Raw genomic sequence first — 20,308 nt, 5'->3', positions numbered from 1 at the left:
GGTTTTGTGCATTTTCATTCTGGTCTTATCATATAGCTGCACAGCCACCATCTGCTGCAAAGCCCTGAATCATGGTTCCCACTCATGCCTAATGAACATCCTCCAATTGCCTTGGGTATTTGGATGGAGACCAACTTGCCCCAACAGCAAACTCTACCAACATAGAAGGCTACTTTTAGGACTAGAAACAAAAGTGCCTACTCCTTCAGGCTCTTTTCCTGCACTGGTTTTCTGCTAGAAGACACAGCCTCACCTTCCTTTAGCTGAATTAAATGGCCACAGGCTCATGTGACATACTGCAGCTCCTAGTCACAGGCTCTCTCATTTCCCTACCTAGGGTGCTTAAGTATTTCTGGCCACATCCTTTCCCAGCCCATCAACTACTTCCTCTGCCAAAGCCAATGCTTCTGCCTGACACTTCAGTGGTGTCACTCATTGCTGCATCACTGCTGATGTGGCCTTGAATGCCAGTGCTGGTCCAGAGCAGCCACTGAACTGAGATAAACCACTGGCGCTCTTATTGCTGCAGGAAGTCCTTCTTGATTTTGCACAAAAAGCTTACTCTGGGACCATTCGCAGCTATCCTGTAACCAATAAACTAGTTTTAAATAAAGCTGGAACAAAATGCCAAATGCCACTAAAGCCAATTATTTCAAAGTAAGTGGCTTAGAATAGGATGCCAGTTACACCAAGGGAAGCATATCAACTTGGCAATTCCCTTCTAGTGGAAATAATGATCAGCACTCTTAATAAAGACACTTCCTCTTTTTCAGTAGCATTTTTCTTTCATAAACACATAAAATATGTCTTGTTGGATCACACCAAGGCTCCATCTATTGTAGCATGTCGATTCCAACAGCAGCTGCCAGATACTTATCATTTGGAACTGCAAAGGTATCATTAGACTGGTTGTATTGTGTGGCATATGAATAACATTCCATCTGAAAAGCTATGCAATAGCCTAAAGATCCATCGTAGCCAGGGGGTGGGTGGGGAGGGAGGGGAGAAGGAAGCATCTGTACTTTGTTGGTTTTTTAAAAGTTACTTAATTCAATATTGGAGCAAGTTCAGACCTGAAGTGTTCATCTAATATATAAGTAATACAGAATAACAATAAAGTAAATTTTCAGACAGTTAAGCAATGCATTTATGCACTGTAAATTTCAGGGGAAAACAACCAAGAGAGCAAGCAAGAGTTATTTACAGATTAGTCATAGTGTATGCAGGCAGGATAAAAGCTCTACTGCAGAAATCTTTCTCTGTAAGAAAATAAATCTTTTACTATTCAAACTGTAAGACAATTTGAATAGCAGCTAACTCAAAGGTTTAAACAACGGCAACCACTAGCTCGTTCAGCAAAGTCACTCATAAGACTGCTGAAAGGGAAATGTGTCCCTCTTAATCTGTTTGGAAAGGAAAGCAAAACTTCAAAGCCAAGAATCACAAACAGAACCACTCTGCCCAGTCCCCCCTTCACAACTTCTTTTCTTATTGAACAGACTGTGTGTCCCACTAGATTCCTTACCCCAATCTCTGCTGCCCAGAGCTTCTCCTCTAGTCCGTTTCTCCAAACGTGTCACAGAACCGTTTAGCATACATACACACAGACTCTCCCTTTATTTTCTGCTTCTGGTAAGCCAGGAAACTGTGTCTAAGTCTCCAAAATGTTCAGCAGTTATGGGCTAAAAACAGATTCTGTGCTACACTGGATATATTTTTGTCTGCGAGCTACACACCCTCCTCATGTTCAATTTTTTCCATTGGTGGAACAGGATGATGCAGACTTAACCAGAAAGTGGTTTTCCATGGGCCGCTTGAAATGATTAGCCTGGACAGCCTGCCATAATGCCTCTAAGCCTTCAGGGAATACTCTATGACTAGGCTGTTGTTTGACCCTGCATTCCTGAATTACCACCAAAGTGCCATAGGAAAGCTACTAAAAGGCTTGCTGAATAAAGGTTTGCTTGCTTAAAAGGTAGGACTTCAGTGTCTTTAAAATATATATCTATATATTAATTAATAATGCATAACTTTAACTTCTTTTTAATATAGTTCGCCTAGATAAACAAGCAACTTCCCAAACCACAGATGGAATGCTATATTTCTTATATAAAGTCCTTAAAGTTATCGTGCAGCATAGTATTAGGCATAGTCAAACTTGACAGATTCTTGCTTTTATTTTAGAATGTTAAAAATTCAGCCGTAACCATCAATAGCCCTCAATTACTTTAACCCTCAGTAACATTAACAACAATGAAAGCTCCTTATTTCAGAGTGCAGCAGTAATCCAAAGTTTCATAGTCCTATCAAAATAATACAATGCATTAAGAAATGATGCAGCAAGATAAACTGATGGTTGGTTTTTAGACCTCACAACTTTTTAAAAACTCCTTGGACTCAGTGATGCATTGTAACAGGTTATAATTGCTTCTCCAATATATGCTGTTGATAAAGGATTGAAGAGCTATTTTAGCTTCCTATGTGGACACTTTTAGTGATTTCTGAATTTTTTTGTACTCCCCACCAGCCCACCCAAGAAATGCAAAATACTGTAGAACAAGACTGTACCACTAGATTGAGCCTTACAGGGTGGAAAAAGTTGCCTTGTAATTGTTACAATAATTCATCCTACACAGATAATCATACAACGCAGATTGCAATAGTCCTTCTGAAGCTGAAGCTGTCAAAACCAGCACAGAACTGCCAAGCTGCTCTTACCGCTCTCTATTACCGCAAGTAAGCTACAAAAGGGGTAAGGTGGAATAATATGACTCATCTTTTCAACCAATTTTAGAAAACAGAACTTTTGATAGGGGTGCTAACTGCAGATAGGATTTCATTAGCCCTGCCATGCAAAACTTTTATTTTAAAAATCAGCATTTGTCTTTTGGGTATGAAAACCTATGGACTTTGGCTATTACAGAAAAAAAATAACACATAAACTTTGGGTCTCCAGAGGGATGGAGGACCTAGAACGCTTCTACATCATCTGGGATCTTATTTCTTATGCTTGAGAGTAGTTGATTGGGCAATATGGCTATCCTGATTTATATTGGTGTGTTACCACTTCTTTCCATACTCCTTCTCTTGTATGTGTGTTGAGCTGTGTACAAGGCAATACCCGACTACTGTACTTTCAAGCAGTCAGTAATAGTCATTATATTTCAGGAAAACTTCATTTTTTAAAAAACAAAACCCTGGTTTTTGACCAAGATTAAGGGTGGCAATCAGGAGGGGAGGACCTGTATGACATTCTCCCTCCCTCTTTCTCTTTCTCTCTTTCTGTTTCTCTCTCTCATACAGCACCAGACCGTTAAATGATATAATAGCAATGTGAATTAAGGACTGCATAAGGGGTTCCTATCCTTTATGTTCAACCTGTGAATTTTTGTTTTGATTTCTTCAGGTGATTTCCATTTATTATTTTCCCATGAGATTTCAGTTTCTCTACCTCTTTTATTGTCAATCATTTTTACCCATTTTTGCTATTTCTGGATGCAACAGGGCACCTGTATTTAGCTCTGCTTGCACTAATAGACATCCTGACCTCTGGTGTTTAATTGTATTGTAATCACTATACCTATATTCTTTCGTGTTGTTCTAATTTCCTCTCATCAATCAAATATACTTAGCTCAGCCCGTTTAGCTGCAGAACTTTTAAAGTGGATTTCTCTTATCGGGAATCAGGCTGTAAAGAATTTCAGGCATTTCCCTGGTTTTAACTTGGGTCCAATGTAACGTGAAAATTGAAAGAATATCTTTGACATTCCAGTTTTTTGCTTCTCAACTCCACAATAACTACTCATAGCAAATCGTCTTATGTTATCTTACAAGAAGCCCTAATCTAGTTTGTTGGCTTATCAGATTGCCATTGCCATTTGTTTACATAAAAATACATAGGGGATATGTATTTGGCTAGCTTAGCTTTATCCAGGGAGGAAATATGGCATTACAATTTCAAATAAAATGATCTCAAAAACATAACATGTAAAATAAAAGTGTGTCTATTTGCATTTGCACATCACAAGCTGAATGATGTATTGGAATTTGCTGCTACAAGAAAAGCTGCCCAAGGCAAAATTAATGACACAGACAAGTTCAACATCTGCCAAGGCATCTAATAACTCTCAGCCATTTTGCTTGTTGGAGGTGCCTTTGTTTGAAATGACAGGTTCTTAATAGCCTGACTTACTCGCCAAGTCTCAAGGGACTCTTTCTACTCATGGTTTGTTGGGAAGCGGGACACACACACACACACACACACACACACACACACACACAGGTTCTTTTACTCTTTTACAGCCCATCATGCTAATCAAGGAGAACATTACCATGTGAACCCATTGTAATCATGCAAGTAAAATAGACAGGAAGAAAAACTGAATGGAAGCAACTCTTACATGTTTCTCTAGTTTTTGTTTAAAACACCGTTTGTAGTCTGAAACTCTGCACTGCAGAGAAATTGCAAGTGTGTTGCAATATTGCTAATCATTGCAATTGTTAGTTGAGGGCCATTAGTGTTGATTGCACAGGGTTCCTGCCCTGAGGAGCTTGCAGCATTTGAGGCAGGAGAAGCTACAATGAAAGCAGAATAAAGTGGATTCACAAATGAACATGGAAGTAATATGCAGTTGTTTAAAAGCTAGTCATGCTTTTAAAACAGTGTTTTTAAACTGGCACTTTTGAAGAAAAAGCAATCCCTGATACTACTGAGAATCCCCTTGCCTGGCTTCTATTTGCTGCCAAGGGTGCTATTTGAGGACATAAAGGTGAGGAGATAACGTTTAAAACTAAAAATTATCTTATTAAGAAATTATCCTGTAATGTGGTAATCCTTTTCCTCTTTATTCAATCATTTTGCAAGATAACACATATACCAGAACAGCATGAAAAGATCTAGATAAGCAGCAAACACATGTAACAAAACAGCTCACTCAGAAAAGTCATCCAGCTTCCTCACAATGGCCTGCATCTTATCAGGGATCAGAAGCAGTTTCTGCCATTCTAATACAACCTTGCATGGCCACTTCTCCTGCAAATAGTAATTGGAGATCCCAGATTTATGATGATAGAACAAAGATGTAATATGATTTATTCTAACTGTTGCCAGAATCCAGTGCTGTCTTATTCCATTGGTTTTGGAAGCCACAAATAAATGCTTTGTTATTTTTTAAAAAAAAGTTGCTGAAATTTTATGTGGAACACACACCACATAGAGAAAAAGCAAGCCAGTCTCTACAGAACAAATGGTTAATTATCAATCTGACAGATAATCTAGATTATTTACTTCTCCCCTATAAATGTTCTACAACAGAGCAAAAAATATAGGCAACATTATAACAATCTTAGACTGTATTTCTAAAATACACTTACTTGCATTGCTATGCTAAAGTGAGAAGAGGACAGATTTCAGTCAATTATGTGCAAGATAACTTTTTTTTGAGGGGGGAGATGTTTTGCCAATAGAATAGTATGAACAAACAGCAAACTATACACTTTCTAAAAAATGAAATGGGACCTGGTGTGCTGAGCCAAACTAATACCATAATAGAATGTTCATTCCCACTTCTAGACAACATTTGCCTCAATGACAGTAATCACTAAAATATATTGAAAGTATATTTAAAATGCAGCTGTTATGATTGGGATGTAGAGCTATTGTTACTTCCCCGTGAACCCTGCTTTTAATAGTCCACACATGTTGTGGAGAAGCTGACATCTGACTTGTGGGCATCCAGCATTCTAGTCACCTGCAAACACATTTGAAAGATTTCTGTAGGTGGAGATACAACCTTGCTTAACTTTAATATTTGAAACATCACGTTTCGTGGTACCAAGCTCACAAGACCAGCTGATCGAATACACACAGGGAAAATAATGTATACAAATGATTAAAATGGTCAGACATTTCCTAGTTAGTGCCCCAAAAGAACTGCAGTTCCTAACTGGCACTGCATAATATAGCTTTCTTTCTGCTAAATGTGCTCAGATAGCCAAGCGCCTGTTGTTAATCCTGAGCATCTGGGAGTCAGAATAATGCTGTCTTTAAAGCTGTGCATTATTCCACAGTGGCTGAGGAGGGAAACAGCCACCCAGAGCGATCCCTTGAGAGGATCCCATAACAAGGGTTGCATCTAGACACTGATTGGTAGAACACTCACATTTCTGATTCCTGTATACTGTGTTATCCCCCAGGTTAAGTGGGGTCCTTTCTCCCCACTTGGTGTTGATCCTGGATTTGCATAATACTGACTGGTTGGCCATGTGTCAATAAAATCAGTCCTGCTTCAGAAGCAGTTAAAAATAATGAAAACAAAAAATGTGCTCTTCAAAAGCATTAAAGCTTTAGGTATAACTATTGGTTTTCTGATGAGCTCTGGGTGATAAAACAGGCAGTGGCAGCACAGGTGACACAAGTCCATGTGTTAGCTCTAGTGTAAAGGGATCCCTGACCATTAGGTCCAGTCGTGACCGACTCTGGGGTAGCGGCGCTCATCTCGCTCTATAGGCCAAGGGAGCCGGCGTTTGTCTGCAGACAGCTACCAGGTCATGTGGCCAGCATGACTAAGCCGCTTCTGGCGAACCAGAGCAGTGCATGGAAACACTGTTTACCTTCCCGCCGGAGCGGTACCTATTTATCTACTTGCACTTTGACGTGCTTTCGAACTGCTAGGTTGGCAGGAGCAGGGACCAAACAACGGGAGCTCGCCACATTGTGGGGATTTGAACCGCCAACCTTCTGATCAGCAAGCCGTAGGCTCTGTGGTTTAGACCACAGCACCACCTGCATTGTAAGCTCTAGTGTACAAAGCCCTAAATGGCTTAGGACCCCGGTACCTGAAATAACTCCTCCTGAGGAACAACCATATTAGGTTCTAAGATAAGCAGGGAGGTGCCTATTGGTGCTGCTACTGCTGGGATCTACCCAGCTGGCCCTCTTGGTGGCAATTCCATGTCTATGGAATGCTTTTCTGGTGAGGTGCATCTGTTTCCCCCATTATTAACTTTTAGGAAAAACTTTAAAACATTCCTGTACACCCAGGCATTTGAATACTGAAAGATAACTTTTATTGATGACCTTGAAATTATACGTAGCTGTTTGGCACATTTTTAGATGCTCTCGGTGCTTTTAAATATTTGTAGATGTTATTAAATGTTTAAATACGTTTTTATTTTAAAGCTGTAATTTTATCACCTTGTGCTTGTGCCTCTAGGCTCCTTTGTGAGAAAAGGCAGGAGATAATTTTAGGGCAGTAATCGAACATTCCTGCTCCATCAGCACAAGAGACTTCCACTTGTTGGACAGAGTTTCAACCCTCCTTGCCTCTCCCATGCAGCCACCCACCCTCAAAAGCACCTCTGGAAGGTAGGGGAACACTTTGGGGTGCGGGGAGGGAGGAGTTCCTCTGCTCATGGAGCACTGGATACAACCCTAGATAAATTAATAACAATACTAATAGTAATGTGGCAGGGAACCAGAGGTTGCCTTGCAACAGCAGCAGATGTGTCAGCCTAGCAGGTTTTGAAGGAACTGAGAAATATGAGGGCCACTCTTAACAAACCTAGATTATTAGGAAATCCCTTGACCAGCTCATGCATATCATAACTACCTAACTTATATAATGGGAGTTGGTTCACAGGGTGGCTTCTGACACATGTCACAATTGTACAAAACGAGTAATTATGTGGTGGCTAGGTGATTCAATTCATGCTTGATATGAAGAAGTCTCATGGACACACTAAAAAGCAAAGAGACTGGTATTTTACAGAAATAACTTCTGATTCAGTTTTCAAAAAGGAATATTAGCTCTTACTTTGTTTAGTTTGCTGCTCAATCATTTCCTTTTGGAACCCTTTCCTAATTTTCTAGGAATGCAGCACTTGTAGAATGCTAACAGTACTACTGGCCAGGAAAAGCAGAAACCCACGCCTACAGAACACAGATCATTAATCAGTTCATAAAACTGTTGTCAAGCACTGGACGTAATTCACAATCAGAACAAGTTCACGTAGAAGCCTTTCCATGTAACTTCTGGACTGGCCTTAATTCAACCATCTATTTAGGTCAGAATGATTATCTAGAAACTATACTCATTTTAAGCCAGATGTTTTAAGTTCTCTCATCCTGATTTATTATTTTAACCATTTTTGAATGCCCAATAATTTCCGTTCCATCTGTGAACATTTTAATGTACAGCCTTCCAAATTCCTGGAACTGTGTTACTGCATAACCCTGGACATGCTAACTCAGAAGTCAGAGGGGCTTACTCTCTAGTAAATGTGCTTGGGGTTGCAACATTAATGTACACCACACCATGGATACAGACCCTCTCCCTTCATGTGTATCCCAGCTCCCAGGACCTAAGGTGTGCTGTGCGATACAGAATTAGAGTGTACACCTGGCTGCGAAGAAACTTTTAAGAAGGATCTCTTCAGGTGTAGGAGGCACTAACTGCATTTTGTAGCCCAGATGATGACCTGGAAGGGGTCAGGCTGAACTAGCATAGAACCCGCCCTCCCCCCCCAGTCTCTGTCTGGCCTTTGCTAGTGCAACAACTCCCAACAGGGCGTTTCTATTCTCATTTCTTCCTTGACTTAGCTTCCATTTGTTTTAAGTTTCGTTTCTTCTGCCTAATCTTGAATAGAGCCACTTCAGCTCTGTGGTTGTGTTTGAACTGGTACACTGCACCACACTTCCAGTATCTATACCACCAGATGCTGGTATCATACTGTTTGGATCCCAGTACAATGAAGTGACCATGGAACAAATCCCCTCTCGTCAAAAGCAGAACAATTACATCCCATATAGCAATGTGGTGAAAGCAAATATTTTCCTTCTCACAAGATAGCCAAAATTGGGGTTGGCAGTGTCCTTTTCACATGGGGATGACCTGGGGTTTTTTGGCAGCGTCAGAGGGGGGGGGGTTATTTCATTCTGGCTCAGCCTTAGACTAGTACTAACAAAACAATTCACTAGTTAATAAAATATCCAATTCTACCTCAAGGTTATGTTTAAGAGAAATCTACACCCATTGTTTTTACCAAGCTACCTCCATTTACGAATCAATGTCATTGTTTACTCTGCATTCATGAGAATAAATCTTTACTGCAAACATGAAGAAAAGGAAAGAGGGCAATTGCAGTCTTGGTCAAGCCCTCCTGTTGCAACATCATCAGTAGGAACTGTGTTTGACAACACCCTCTTTTATAAAAAGGCACAGACTACTTGAAAGGCACTTTGTCCTTTGGTGAAAGTTCATCCTATGGAAACACCACTTGACAATCAGTGTAATAAAAGAGGGCAGGAGCAGGACAGTCACTTATTGTGCATTAACAGTCATCGCCTTGAGCAGAAGGAGCAAGTTAAGAGGTGTAGCAGAGCAGGAACTCTACAAAATATCAATAATAGTTATAGTTCGCAATTTAGAATTGTGAAAAATGTGGAGCTGCCTAAAGCCAATTTTCACCAGTTCCTCCTGCTCCCCACTGCCAAACCCATTCCACATTCCTTTTGTGAGACCCCCATCTTTCAGGAAAGGCTTTTCAGAGAGTATAGTGAGAGGAGAGGGCAGAACTGGGCAGCTTTCTGATTGTGTACATCGAAGCACACAGCTTTATATACTTAAAGCCCCTGTGGAAAAGGCTTTCAAAAAGTTTCCAAAATTAAAGTGAAGTGAACCTATAGAACATGCCATTTCCCCAAAGGCATGCAAAACACATCCAAAGGAGAAACTTCTGTTGTTTATACCATTTCTACTGAACCATCACAATAAGAATATGCAAAGGCTCCCCAAAGTTGCTATGAATTCAGGCTTAAGTCCACTGAGCCTATTCAGAGGAAACAGCCAAAAGCACATCTTCTGACATATAGGAAACAGGAAAGAAGAAAACAGCATGCTAAGCTTTATCTGCTCATCTGTTTGAGACTGAATATTATCCAGCACTTTTGTCTAACAGTTTTGTGCCCTTTTTCCTGTTAACAAAGGTTCATATTTCACAACATTGTTCTATTAATATTCAGAAGACAAGCTTTAAGGCAGGAAGGTGGTGATGAAAATGGGGGGAAGAACCTGTAAATTGCAACCACTCATTAAAATGATCCATGAGGCACATTTTCATTTCTAACTCAGTAACCTCACTGCATGTTTCCTGTTTACAGAGTCACAGATGGCTAGAAATGTAAGATTCCCATGATAAAGGAAAGAGTTCATATCAACTGCATGCCCTCTTGGCTCTTTTTTATGGTATAAGGAAATCCGATGACTGTTGCAAGAGGGGTAGGAAGGTCCATTAAGGCAGCCTCCATGGCATAAGAAGTCAAACTTGGTTCTCATCAAGTCTGTGCAACCTATTTTGAAGGGACGTAAAAGTTTTCAGACAATAAAAACTAAGTGTCACATTTCTAAATCTAAAGCACTCTCAATATCTGTAATGCAGGAATAAATCACAAGATGAGTTCCAAATATGAGGCATATCCCCACACCAGCTCCTTAAACCAGAAGTCTACCACATTAAAGCAGGCACTCTCAACTAGAATCCTTGGAGAGACAGCAGGGATGCACAAGCTCTGTCACTTCTCCATCGCCCAAGCCCACCTTCAACTTTCAATGCTGGAGGCCAAATGTCTGCAGTAAGGAGGACTATAGTCTCTCTAGCCACTTAATGCATTTTGCTTTAGAGAGTGGTATGCCTGTTCATCTTTGAAGGTATAAGACAGAAGCCACAAGTCTGTGGTAAGCATGTTTCACATTCAGATGCCCAGGCAGCAGGGCTGCATACAGCCCTGAGCCCGAGACCTCGGAGAATCATGCCAGTCAGTGGAGCCAGTACTGGATTAGAGGAACTGATGGTATGGCAGGAACAAGGTAGTAGTTCTACTACATTGCTTAAGTGTACTTTGTATTTTTGCAAGGAAGGAAGATGGAGAAGGAACCCACATTATTGAACTCCACCTATTGTCATAGCTGTCAACTTTTCCCTTTTTTAAAGGGAAATTCCCTTATTCTGAATAGGATTCCTTGCAAGAAAAGGGAAAAGTTGACAGCTATGCCTATTGTGACCCCTAGTTCCCTTCAATAAGAAAAAGCTCTTCTCTTCCCCATGCATCCCCTCACTAACCCCACTCCAGCAAAATCCAGTTTCCCCATAGGAAATTATGTGTCCTGCAGTGATTCTAAATAGAATATTTGCAACTCAACCTTTCGCCTAACCTCCCACCCACCATGTTTTTCTCATTATGGTTATTAGGGCACAGGAGCAACTCAGACTTTGTATGATTAGCCCATCTTAACTTAATCAGCTTGTGCTGCTACAGTTTGAAGCTGGTTAGCTTGTGTACTGGCTATGGAGTACCATATCTGGCAATCACACACCCAGCAAATGAAAAGGTCATGTGCCACAACTCTCTAGGTCCCCAGCAAGACATACATGCATATATGGGTGTGGGTGCGCGTGCTTACACACATACACTAGCTGGATGGTGATACAGCATTTCATTTACCATGATCTAGCTCTTAGGATTTCAGCCCCAGTTTATCCTGCCTTTTACAAGACAGATGATTATCTCTGATCCATATGAGAGCTCAGGACACTTAAATCTTGTGATTGCTAAATAGCCAGATGGGCTGTCTGTCTGTCTGTCTGTCTGTCTCTCTCACACACACATCTCAAAGATTCTTTAGAACTTAGTAGTCTGAAGAAACAAAGCACCTGCAAAAAAGGGAGCAGTTCAGTGTCTAAATTCAGGCATTTATTTGCTAAGGGTCGTGCCTAGCAAAAGCAAACAGTTATTGTGAGAAATATAAAACTAACTGATTCCTAAAAGCTAAACAAGGTATTACAAGCTCCTGTGGGCCAACAAACTATAAACGTACATGGACTTTCCCCTCATTCAATGAACATTACCTGTATGTTACATCTTATAAATATAATGTCATGAGATGTTAAAAACAGAATTGAAGTTTTGCTTTTCAGTCTCTATCAATATTACAAAACTGGTGAAGAACAATTGAAAATATTGTTCATATTCTCTTAAAATATAAAAATGTGTCCTACTGAAGAAGAGGTACAAGAAGATGGGTTGGACTGGATGTATTCAGGCACTAGGTATAGTGAACCTCTTCACATATAGGAATATGAATTATTGAAAAAGCATGGATTACAGGCCCAGAACAGGGAATCACAATAAGGTTCAGTTTGGAAGGCTTACATGCTTCAACACAGAGCTGGTTTGCATACAATGCTAAACCAACCTGTCAAACAGCACAAATTCACAGGTCCCTGGAGGAGAGATTGCCACCATTTCACTCTTTCCCTGGTCCTCCTGCTGCTGTGAGCTAAGCCATGATTTGCTTCAGCATGGCTGTTGGAACCCAAGCTTGCGGTTTGTCTCCTCCAGGCAAGTCTTGAGCTGTAAACCCAAGAGTAGTTTGGAAGAAGACAAGCCATGAGCCTGGGTTCAAATGACCAAAGCAAACCATGGCTTAGCTCACAGTAGACTGAAGACTAGGAAAGGAGCACAGTGGTTGCAATTTCATCTCCAAGAACCCACAATACACTAAACCATGGTTTGACTTAAAGTTACTGGTACATGTAAACCATTTCATTGTCCAGCTCATTGTCAAAACTTCTCATATCAGATTGTTGTAACTCAGTTTTGGGGTATTCACATGCATTCAAACGCATGTAAAGTTTAAAATAAAGAATACAGTTGCATAGAAATGCTATTAGGAAGTACAGTTGTTTTATGGCTTAAAACCAATGCAAATAGATAGAAAACAACATTTCTATATAGCACGGGCCAAAATGTTATTTTAAGCAACATACACTTACACACAATCTTTGTTTCCAAAAAGCCTCACCTTTAAATAGAAAGGGCAAGCAAAAAGAATGCATATCTGTGTTGGGAAATACCCCTACCTTGACTTGCTGCTTATAAAGCTTCTTTTTCCCCTGTGTTGTTTATTTAGTACTAATAGTATGCTCATTTACACACTGCCTAGGTGTTTGTCTAGAGGAAATCATACTATTATGAAATGGAAATATTTAAAAAACGTCTCTGCATACTGAATGGGATATTCTTTAAGTTTGGGCTACACTAGGCATTTCTACTAAACTTTTCATTTCTTTGGGCTTTTCTGAAAACCTTAGCCATTGCCATTCAAAGGCCAGTAAAAATAACAATATACAAAATATTTCCTCTCTCTGCCTCCACGCCTGCTTCTAATGGAGTTTTAAATTTAAAGTAAACCAATGCCAATCAAATCCTGACAGCCAACTGTGCAAATTCAAAATTTGGCAAGGAAAGCTGACATAATCCTGTGGAGAAAGTAAAACTTTGACAAATAAAGCAAACGCAATTCATTAGAGGCAAAAGATAAAGACCATATTCCTATTAAAATTACCACTTGTGTAAATGTTACTAAATGTGTGAAAATCAATGTGATAATCACTGTATTTTCACTTATTTAATTGTGGTCAGACTCAAGAGATCACAGCCAAACCATTTTCTGGCAGTTGTGAACACGAGTTGCGTTAATCTGATGCTGCTTCATCATTCTTGCCAATTTTCCCTTCCTTCCTTCCTTTGCTCAAACCATGGTTTGCCAATTCAGAGATCATGCTTTGAAGAAACTAGGAAAGGGATGAAGGAATCAGCATGTAAGAAAGTAATGCAAGCCCATGATCCTTTAAGGTTACAGTCACCAATGATGGCATTACCAAACTTAAAACCATGGAGAGACCTGGTCTGAACTAAGACATTGGATTCTTATCTCATTATACATGACAAAGCCATTTTTCACCTTCTCACCCCTTGCTTTTTCCTGTAAGACCTATTGCAGTCGTTAAGAGTTGTCAACAGGCTCATCACAGCTATCTGCCAATCACCCATTCCCACCACCCTTCTGAGTAATACCCCTCCCCACCTTCTCACTATATAGAGGGATCTGGCAACTTCTGTTTCAAGTGTATCTGAAGAAGTGTGCATGCACACGAAAGCTCATACCAAGAACTAACTTAGTTGGTCTTTAAGGTGCTACTGGAAGGAAAAAAATTTTTGTTTTGACAAAGATGGCATGACCATGTTGTTTGAACTGGGACAATGACTGACTTCACAAGGAAACAAGCTTAATGTTTTAAATAAATAGATCAACCAGGTTTTATTGTATACTTCATATCCTTGGGTTTATCTACTTGTTAATTGCTACCCAACACACACCCTTGGAATGGCAAAAGTTAAAAAATAATAATAAGCAAAACAGCACAAAGGGGAATAGAGAAATATAGCAAATAGCAAATAACACAAATATTAATAAACAAAAGTATTAATATCATCAGGTAGTTCTTCCCATGGAAAGCTGTAACAATTTTGCAGACAAGACAACATGAAAGAAATTATTCTGGACAGGACTTGGGCATGCCAGGGCTCTAATCAGACAATTAGTATAAACATTATTACTTTAGAATCCAGTGGAATGACACAATTATTAGGGTAAAGGTAAAGGTTAAACTGGCTTTAGCACCATCAATTAATTCTGCCTAATTCTTTGTGATGTAGGTTCCCTGCAGCAATAACCACACATAAGGGAAATTTAATAAACAATCAAATGCCTTCCAATACTTCACTGGTCAATTATTACTTTTTTGTAAAGTGTGAATAGATAGTACTTTCAGGCTTTATTCACATCTTGGAATCCTTCTAATTAGATTAATGTTCAGGTTTGCCTGCTGACACAACAGGTCTGGAACCCAAATAAAAAAGTAAGCAATGACCAAACTTGGAAATATTACTTTGTCCAACAGAAAATGATATTTCTTAATATTATATCATCATGAAATAATCACACAAAATAATTAGTAATTAGGGCTCCATTTCACAGCTTGCTTACTCTTTAGGCCTATTATATTTGCAAATAATTAAAGCTAAACAGAATGGCTACATTCAGACATTACGGGAAATCATACTTTAGCACGACATGAATGAGCCTAGGTGATTCTTGAGCTTACCCACACCCCCCTCTCCTTTTGTTTCCACTTCCACTTCTATTTTACCACAACTTGTCATGTCATCTGAGCCAACAAACTGTTATTATTGTTAACTATGGTCTGCTTTAAACAAGCAAGCTTGAAATCATAGTTAACAATAATAACAGTTTGCCAATTCGGGGGGGGGGGGGGGAATACAACCTGTGGTTAAGCAAAGATGGAAACAAAAGCTTCCAAAGTCCACAATTTTTTTTATCTAGGCTAGAGCAGCACACTGTCACATAAGGGGGGGGGAATCTTCTTTCACCTGTATTTGTATTTGTTCATGGGAATGTGGAATTCAATGAATAATGCATCTATTCTTAGGTGAACATTCCAAATTATCAAAAGCAGTTAAACAGTAGGCCTGCAAACTTCCCAGTCAGGCAATAACTGGGGCTTTACATAAAATTTAGTTCAAGACATAAATGAATGTTGGCTGCCACTTTTCCACAATTTCTTTGTAAATTTAACAAAACAAACTAACCTTGGTGATTTTGCTTTATGGTTCTCCTCTTTTCTTCCACCGTTTCCTGAATCAGCAACATTGAGACATGTTAGTACGTTGAGCACATTGACATGCCTCGGTCGCTTCACCAAATCTTCTGAAAGATAAAAAAATTTGAACATAGATTTAGAATAAAATTAGAAATACTTTCCAATACCTGCAGATGTTTGGGTACATTTCCAAAGACCTAACACATACACTAGTAAACCAGACAACTTGGGTGTGCCTTCCCTATAGAATAAAAGGTAATCATGCTAGACAGTTCTTCTAATGACCATTAATTCCCCCATGGATATCATTTTTGCCTTTTATTCTAGAGGCAATCAATTCTAGAGATACTCAGTTCTTGATACACATCTGGGTTTCCCAGTTTAGGTGATATGAAGATGGGCAATTTTGGATTCTGCCCTTCTACAACAAAAACTCTTGTGGTGTTTTCATGATATAAAGTGGCTTATTATTAAAGATGTAAAACCAGTGGCTGATTCTTTGATAACAAATTGTTTGCATGCAATTTCCTAAAGGTAATTGTATCCCCAGGAATGAAACACAGAGCCAGTGAAGCATCTATGTGACTGCAAGTAAGGGCCTAAATTACATGTTCTTAATTCAGCACTAGTGGTCAAAGCAAGACATTAATACAGAAGAATGTTCTTTATTTCACTCATGCCCCTTCTTATCCACCAAGGACAGAGGTCACTTCCAGACAATCTGTTTATTGAGCATTCATCCTGATTGGTTTGCAGGGAGATCAGACAATATTGGCTATTTAATGAGCATTCATTCCCATTTGTTTGGGTGGGGGGTTGCATTAAAGCAAATGTTATCTCACTCTTTCCAGAACATTTCCCCATCATTTTTCTAATGGGAAAAAGACTTGATCTTCTGTGGAAGATTTGTTGTGCAAGAGCTTCCAATCAACTATAATTGTGCAACATGGATTTGCCAATATGTAAATGAATCCCAACCCAAAATAGTGACAGTCTGAAAGTGCAACTTGGACTACTTCACTCCATACAACAATATGCTGCTTACTTCCTTCAGTGTGCTTGAGCTGGATAGTCCAGGAATGGCAACATTTACCAAATCTTTATAAAGAGAGGGAAAGGCCTTAAGTCCTTTTCAGGATACTCCCATATGCAGTGGCAGGATATACAGAAAGAAAACTCAAATTCAGTTTAAGCCTCCACACTGTGCTGGACATACACGACCTGCTCACACTTTACATGGACAGTGTGCCCATAACTCAGTTCTCAAAACTATCATCATTGCTCTTTCCTAGAAGGCAACCAGCTCCCTCTGGTCTTCTTCTCCATCACCTTGTTTGTAATAACTAAACTGAAGACATCACCACTTTGCTTCACTATCTAAATAAAGCAGCTTAAATGATAAATCTTTAAACAGCTAAATGGCGTTTTTCATTCCTACCAACCAAGTCGCTTTCCAGTTGGAAAAACATGCAATATTTCTGGATGCATTTCATATGAAACTGAAATTAACAAGCCTGCTTTTCAGCTTCTTCTTCCCAGAATTTAGTACCTTGTTGTACTAGATATTTATTTTTTGCAACAGTTCTAGAGTGAAAGAAGAGTAGGTCTATTTTAAAATGAAAAGTTTCTTTCAAATTCCTGGAGGGAGTGAAGCACAAACTATTATGAGGACATTTAAAAATTTGCTTTTGGAGGTTACTTAATAGAGATAATTATCACAGACCATTGTTGTTAAAAGGCATCACACGGTAACAGCAGAGGCACCTGACCACTGCCTGTCTGCCATCAAAGAGAACTCTGGGGATGTATAAGACTACTATGGTACAAAAAAATCATGGATGAAATAAATGTGCTCTTTCTTTCATTATAAAGTTGCCTAGGGGAAGAAAGCATGTATTCCAACATCACTTAGATGTTGAACATCACTTGGCTATCCAGACATCAAAATAAAAGCTTCCCAGAAGCTGCTATTATTTTTCAGGATAAAAGATTAAACTAGCTCTGAGATAGCCCAAGAGCATGGGTATCACAAGGTATATTGCTCACAGAATTATTAACGCCTTGCATCAAAGTGAAGACTTCCTTATTCAGTAAGACAGTACAAGGGGTGACTTGTGAACCCATGCTGGGTGGAAACAAAAGAATACTGTCTTGCAAGCATGCAGCACATGCACCCTCTCTATACAAACACACCCCACTGGATGGAAAGGGTGGGGTTGGCTGCGGCAGGGCAGAGCTCAGTAGACTCCTAGATTTGTAGAGTTGGAAGTGACTCCGAGGGTCTTCTAGTCCAACCTTCTGCAATGCATAAATATGCAGGTGGTCCTCTGGGGATCGAACCTGCGACCTTGTCATTATCAGCTCCATGCTGTAACCAACTGAGCTAACTGTTCCTTCCTGTAAATAGGCATATGGGCACTCATACCATTCAATACTCAACTGAAAAATACAATTTCCACATAAATATCATAAACACTGCATCACTGCTTTTCTGTTTCTCACATGGAATAGCTGTGCTTCATAGGAAGCTTTTTCAGATGAGGGACAGGTTGGGGCCAGCTCCTTAAAAAGCATCCTAAAGCTCTTCAGGTCTTGGACTAGGGCCAAGTAATACAGCCTTGCTGTCTATATAGAGTAGGAACAGCTTCTGTTCTTAGTGAGCCATGAACTCTCAATCCTAGCTCATCCCTTGTTGAATGATTGAGGTTCTACAAGTATTTTGCCAGTCAAAGTTCTTACTTGGTGCTGAACCAATCAAAGATTCTATCTATTAAGCATTTATGAGGAAGGTTCTTGAAATATACTAAGCTCAAAAGGGTAACACATGGAGAATCAAATCTAATTTTCAATGTGAACAATTAATTTCCGTGCTTTGGACCCAGTATCTATTCCAGAAGGATTCAAAAACAAATTACCCACAATTTCATTAAGAAGTAGAACTCCTGTCTCAATAATACAAGGCAAAACAGAATTAGCATATATCAACACCAAACTGGAAATCACACCCAAAAGGAAGCATGAGCAATAAGATTTGAAAGAGATTATTTGTTCCCAGCTATTATAACAAGACTGTTTGCATTTGTGTTGGACACTTCCTCAAAAGCAAAACAACCTTGTTTCATAGTGGAAGCTGATCAAATACCCAGGATTCCAACCATTACAGCATTGTACAAAACAGGACATTACAACATTGGAATTCTTGTCTTCAAATGCAACCAGAAAAGAAACTGATTTCAATTAAAATTGCTGGCGAGCTATAAATGAAGAATGTGTAAAATTTATTAGCAGAAATCCAATTAACAGACCTGGAACAACACCAATAAGAAGTTATGGTTAGAATGTCTAAGGGAAACACACAATGAAGTAACTTTTATTAAGCATAAGTAATAGTTACATCTGCTTAAAGCTACGTTTATGCTGCCAAAGCAATAGAGTTCAATGAAAATACATATACATTGCAGTGCCTGATTTTCCATGACAAGATGCTGACCACTTCTGGTGCAAACAGCAACTCCATGGTAACAGGGTGATTAGTTAAGGAAAGAGACACAACAAATAGCAGCCTAAAAAACCAAAATCGCTCAGGGAGCACAACTATCCCACCTGTTACACATAAGGGATGTTTCATGTTGTATCTTAGTTACACAAAGCTATCTTTGTGTGGGAAAATGATCATAAAATCATTTCCTAGCAAAGTTGTAATATATTGCATGCAGTAGCAATGTGATGCCATTATTCCACACCTGAGCCTTAATTCCCTTGAAGGACATGCAAAGGTGAAGTCTCACTGATGCATATGTTCCCAATATTTGAAACAGAACTTGATGACTCCAGGTCAAAAGAGACTACCCAGGCAAGAACCAAGAGGCAGCTGCTTTAAAAAGTTTGCTACATGATTGATGTACCTGCACAGGGAGGCAGTAATTTACTGCCCCCAACTATGCAATAAGCAAAACATTATCCAAATCCTTCTGCTGTAGTCACTTGGAATGCTGCAGAAAGGAGATCACACTGGAATGACTACTACATTTTGGTCATGTTCAGACATAATGCTATACCATTGTTTAGTGTGGAAAGAACAAGCTGCAACAATGGCTGGGGTCCTCTATTCTCCCCTTTCTGTCGATGTAGTTGCAAAGAGGCATTCAGAAGCTTTTCCTTCCAATTTCTGTTAGCTAGTTTTGCATGTTGTCTGAACTGAAACCAAAACTGATTAACGTTAGCAAGTGAGATTACTGTTTAACCAAGCCATTTACATAACCCATGGTTCGAAGTTGGATTCTTTCAAACAAGCTACAGATAAGATTTACCAGGGTTAGAAGTTTTTGAGCAACATGAAAAATTTCAATTAATGTCAGCTACAAACTAAAGTTTCTGAATTTCTTCTTTTGTGGGAGGGGGAATTTGTGAGCCCAAAACTTGCCTAGGCTTATTCTTGCAACACTAAACTATGATTTAGCATGCAGACTGGCTACAAGAAACCAGCAGCAGCATAAGTACTCACACATGCTATGCAGCCACTATTATAACACAACCACTTTGTTAAAGTTCAGCTAAGTTCTAGGTCTAATCAGTTCCAGACCAGGCCAGGTCATGAATGAACAACACCATCATATTCCCTTGATATCCATGGAAGAATAAAAAGCGGGATGTAACTGAACAATAAATATTCACGTAGCAATCGTGTTGGGGGTTTTGTCCTCTTTTGACAAATGTTAGGCACCTAAATATTTGGGGGCTTGAGGACATAGCCCAGTTTAAAGTAGAATGAAATAAAGTAGCTTGA

At 39.4% G+C, this 20,308-nt stretch overlaps 1 protein-coding gene and 1 long non-coding RNA gene across 2 annotated transcripts in view; one reads left to right on the top strand and one right to left on the bottom strand.

Moving 5' to 3' along the window:
* Nucleotides 1-20,308, bottom strand: part of TIAM2 (TIAM Rac1 associated GEF 2) — a 121,430-nt gene that overhangs the window by 83,805 nt on the left and 17,317 nt on the right. The window contains exon 2 of the mRNA XM_053382230.1: nucleotides 15,512-15,629. The gene's annotated coding sequence lies outside the window, so the exon portion shown is untranslated. The remainder of the gene's footprint in view (nucleotides 1-15,511; nucleotides 15,630-20,308) is intronic.
* Nucleotides 2,462-20,308, top strand: part of LOC128410680 (uncharacterized) — a 28,790-nt gene continuing 10,943 nt past the window's right edge. The window contains exon 1 of the long non-coding RNA XR_008329574.1: nucleotides 2,462-2,752. This is a non-coding gene — a long non-coding RNA (uncharacterized LOC128410680). The remainder of the gene's footprint in view (nucleotides 2,753-20,308) is intronic.

Source organism: Podarcis raffonei, chromosome 3 (genome assembly GCF_027172205.1).
Source record: "Podarcis raffonei isolate rPodRaf1 chromosome 3, rPodRaf1.pri, whole genome shotgun sequence".
Taxonomy (NCBI): Eukaryota; Metazoa; Chordata; class Lepidosauria; order Squamata; family Lacertidae; genus Podarcis; species Podarcis raffonei.
Note: the sequence above shows the minus strand (reverse complement) of the source record. Positions and strands in the feature narration are given on the sequence as shown.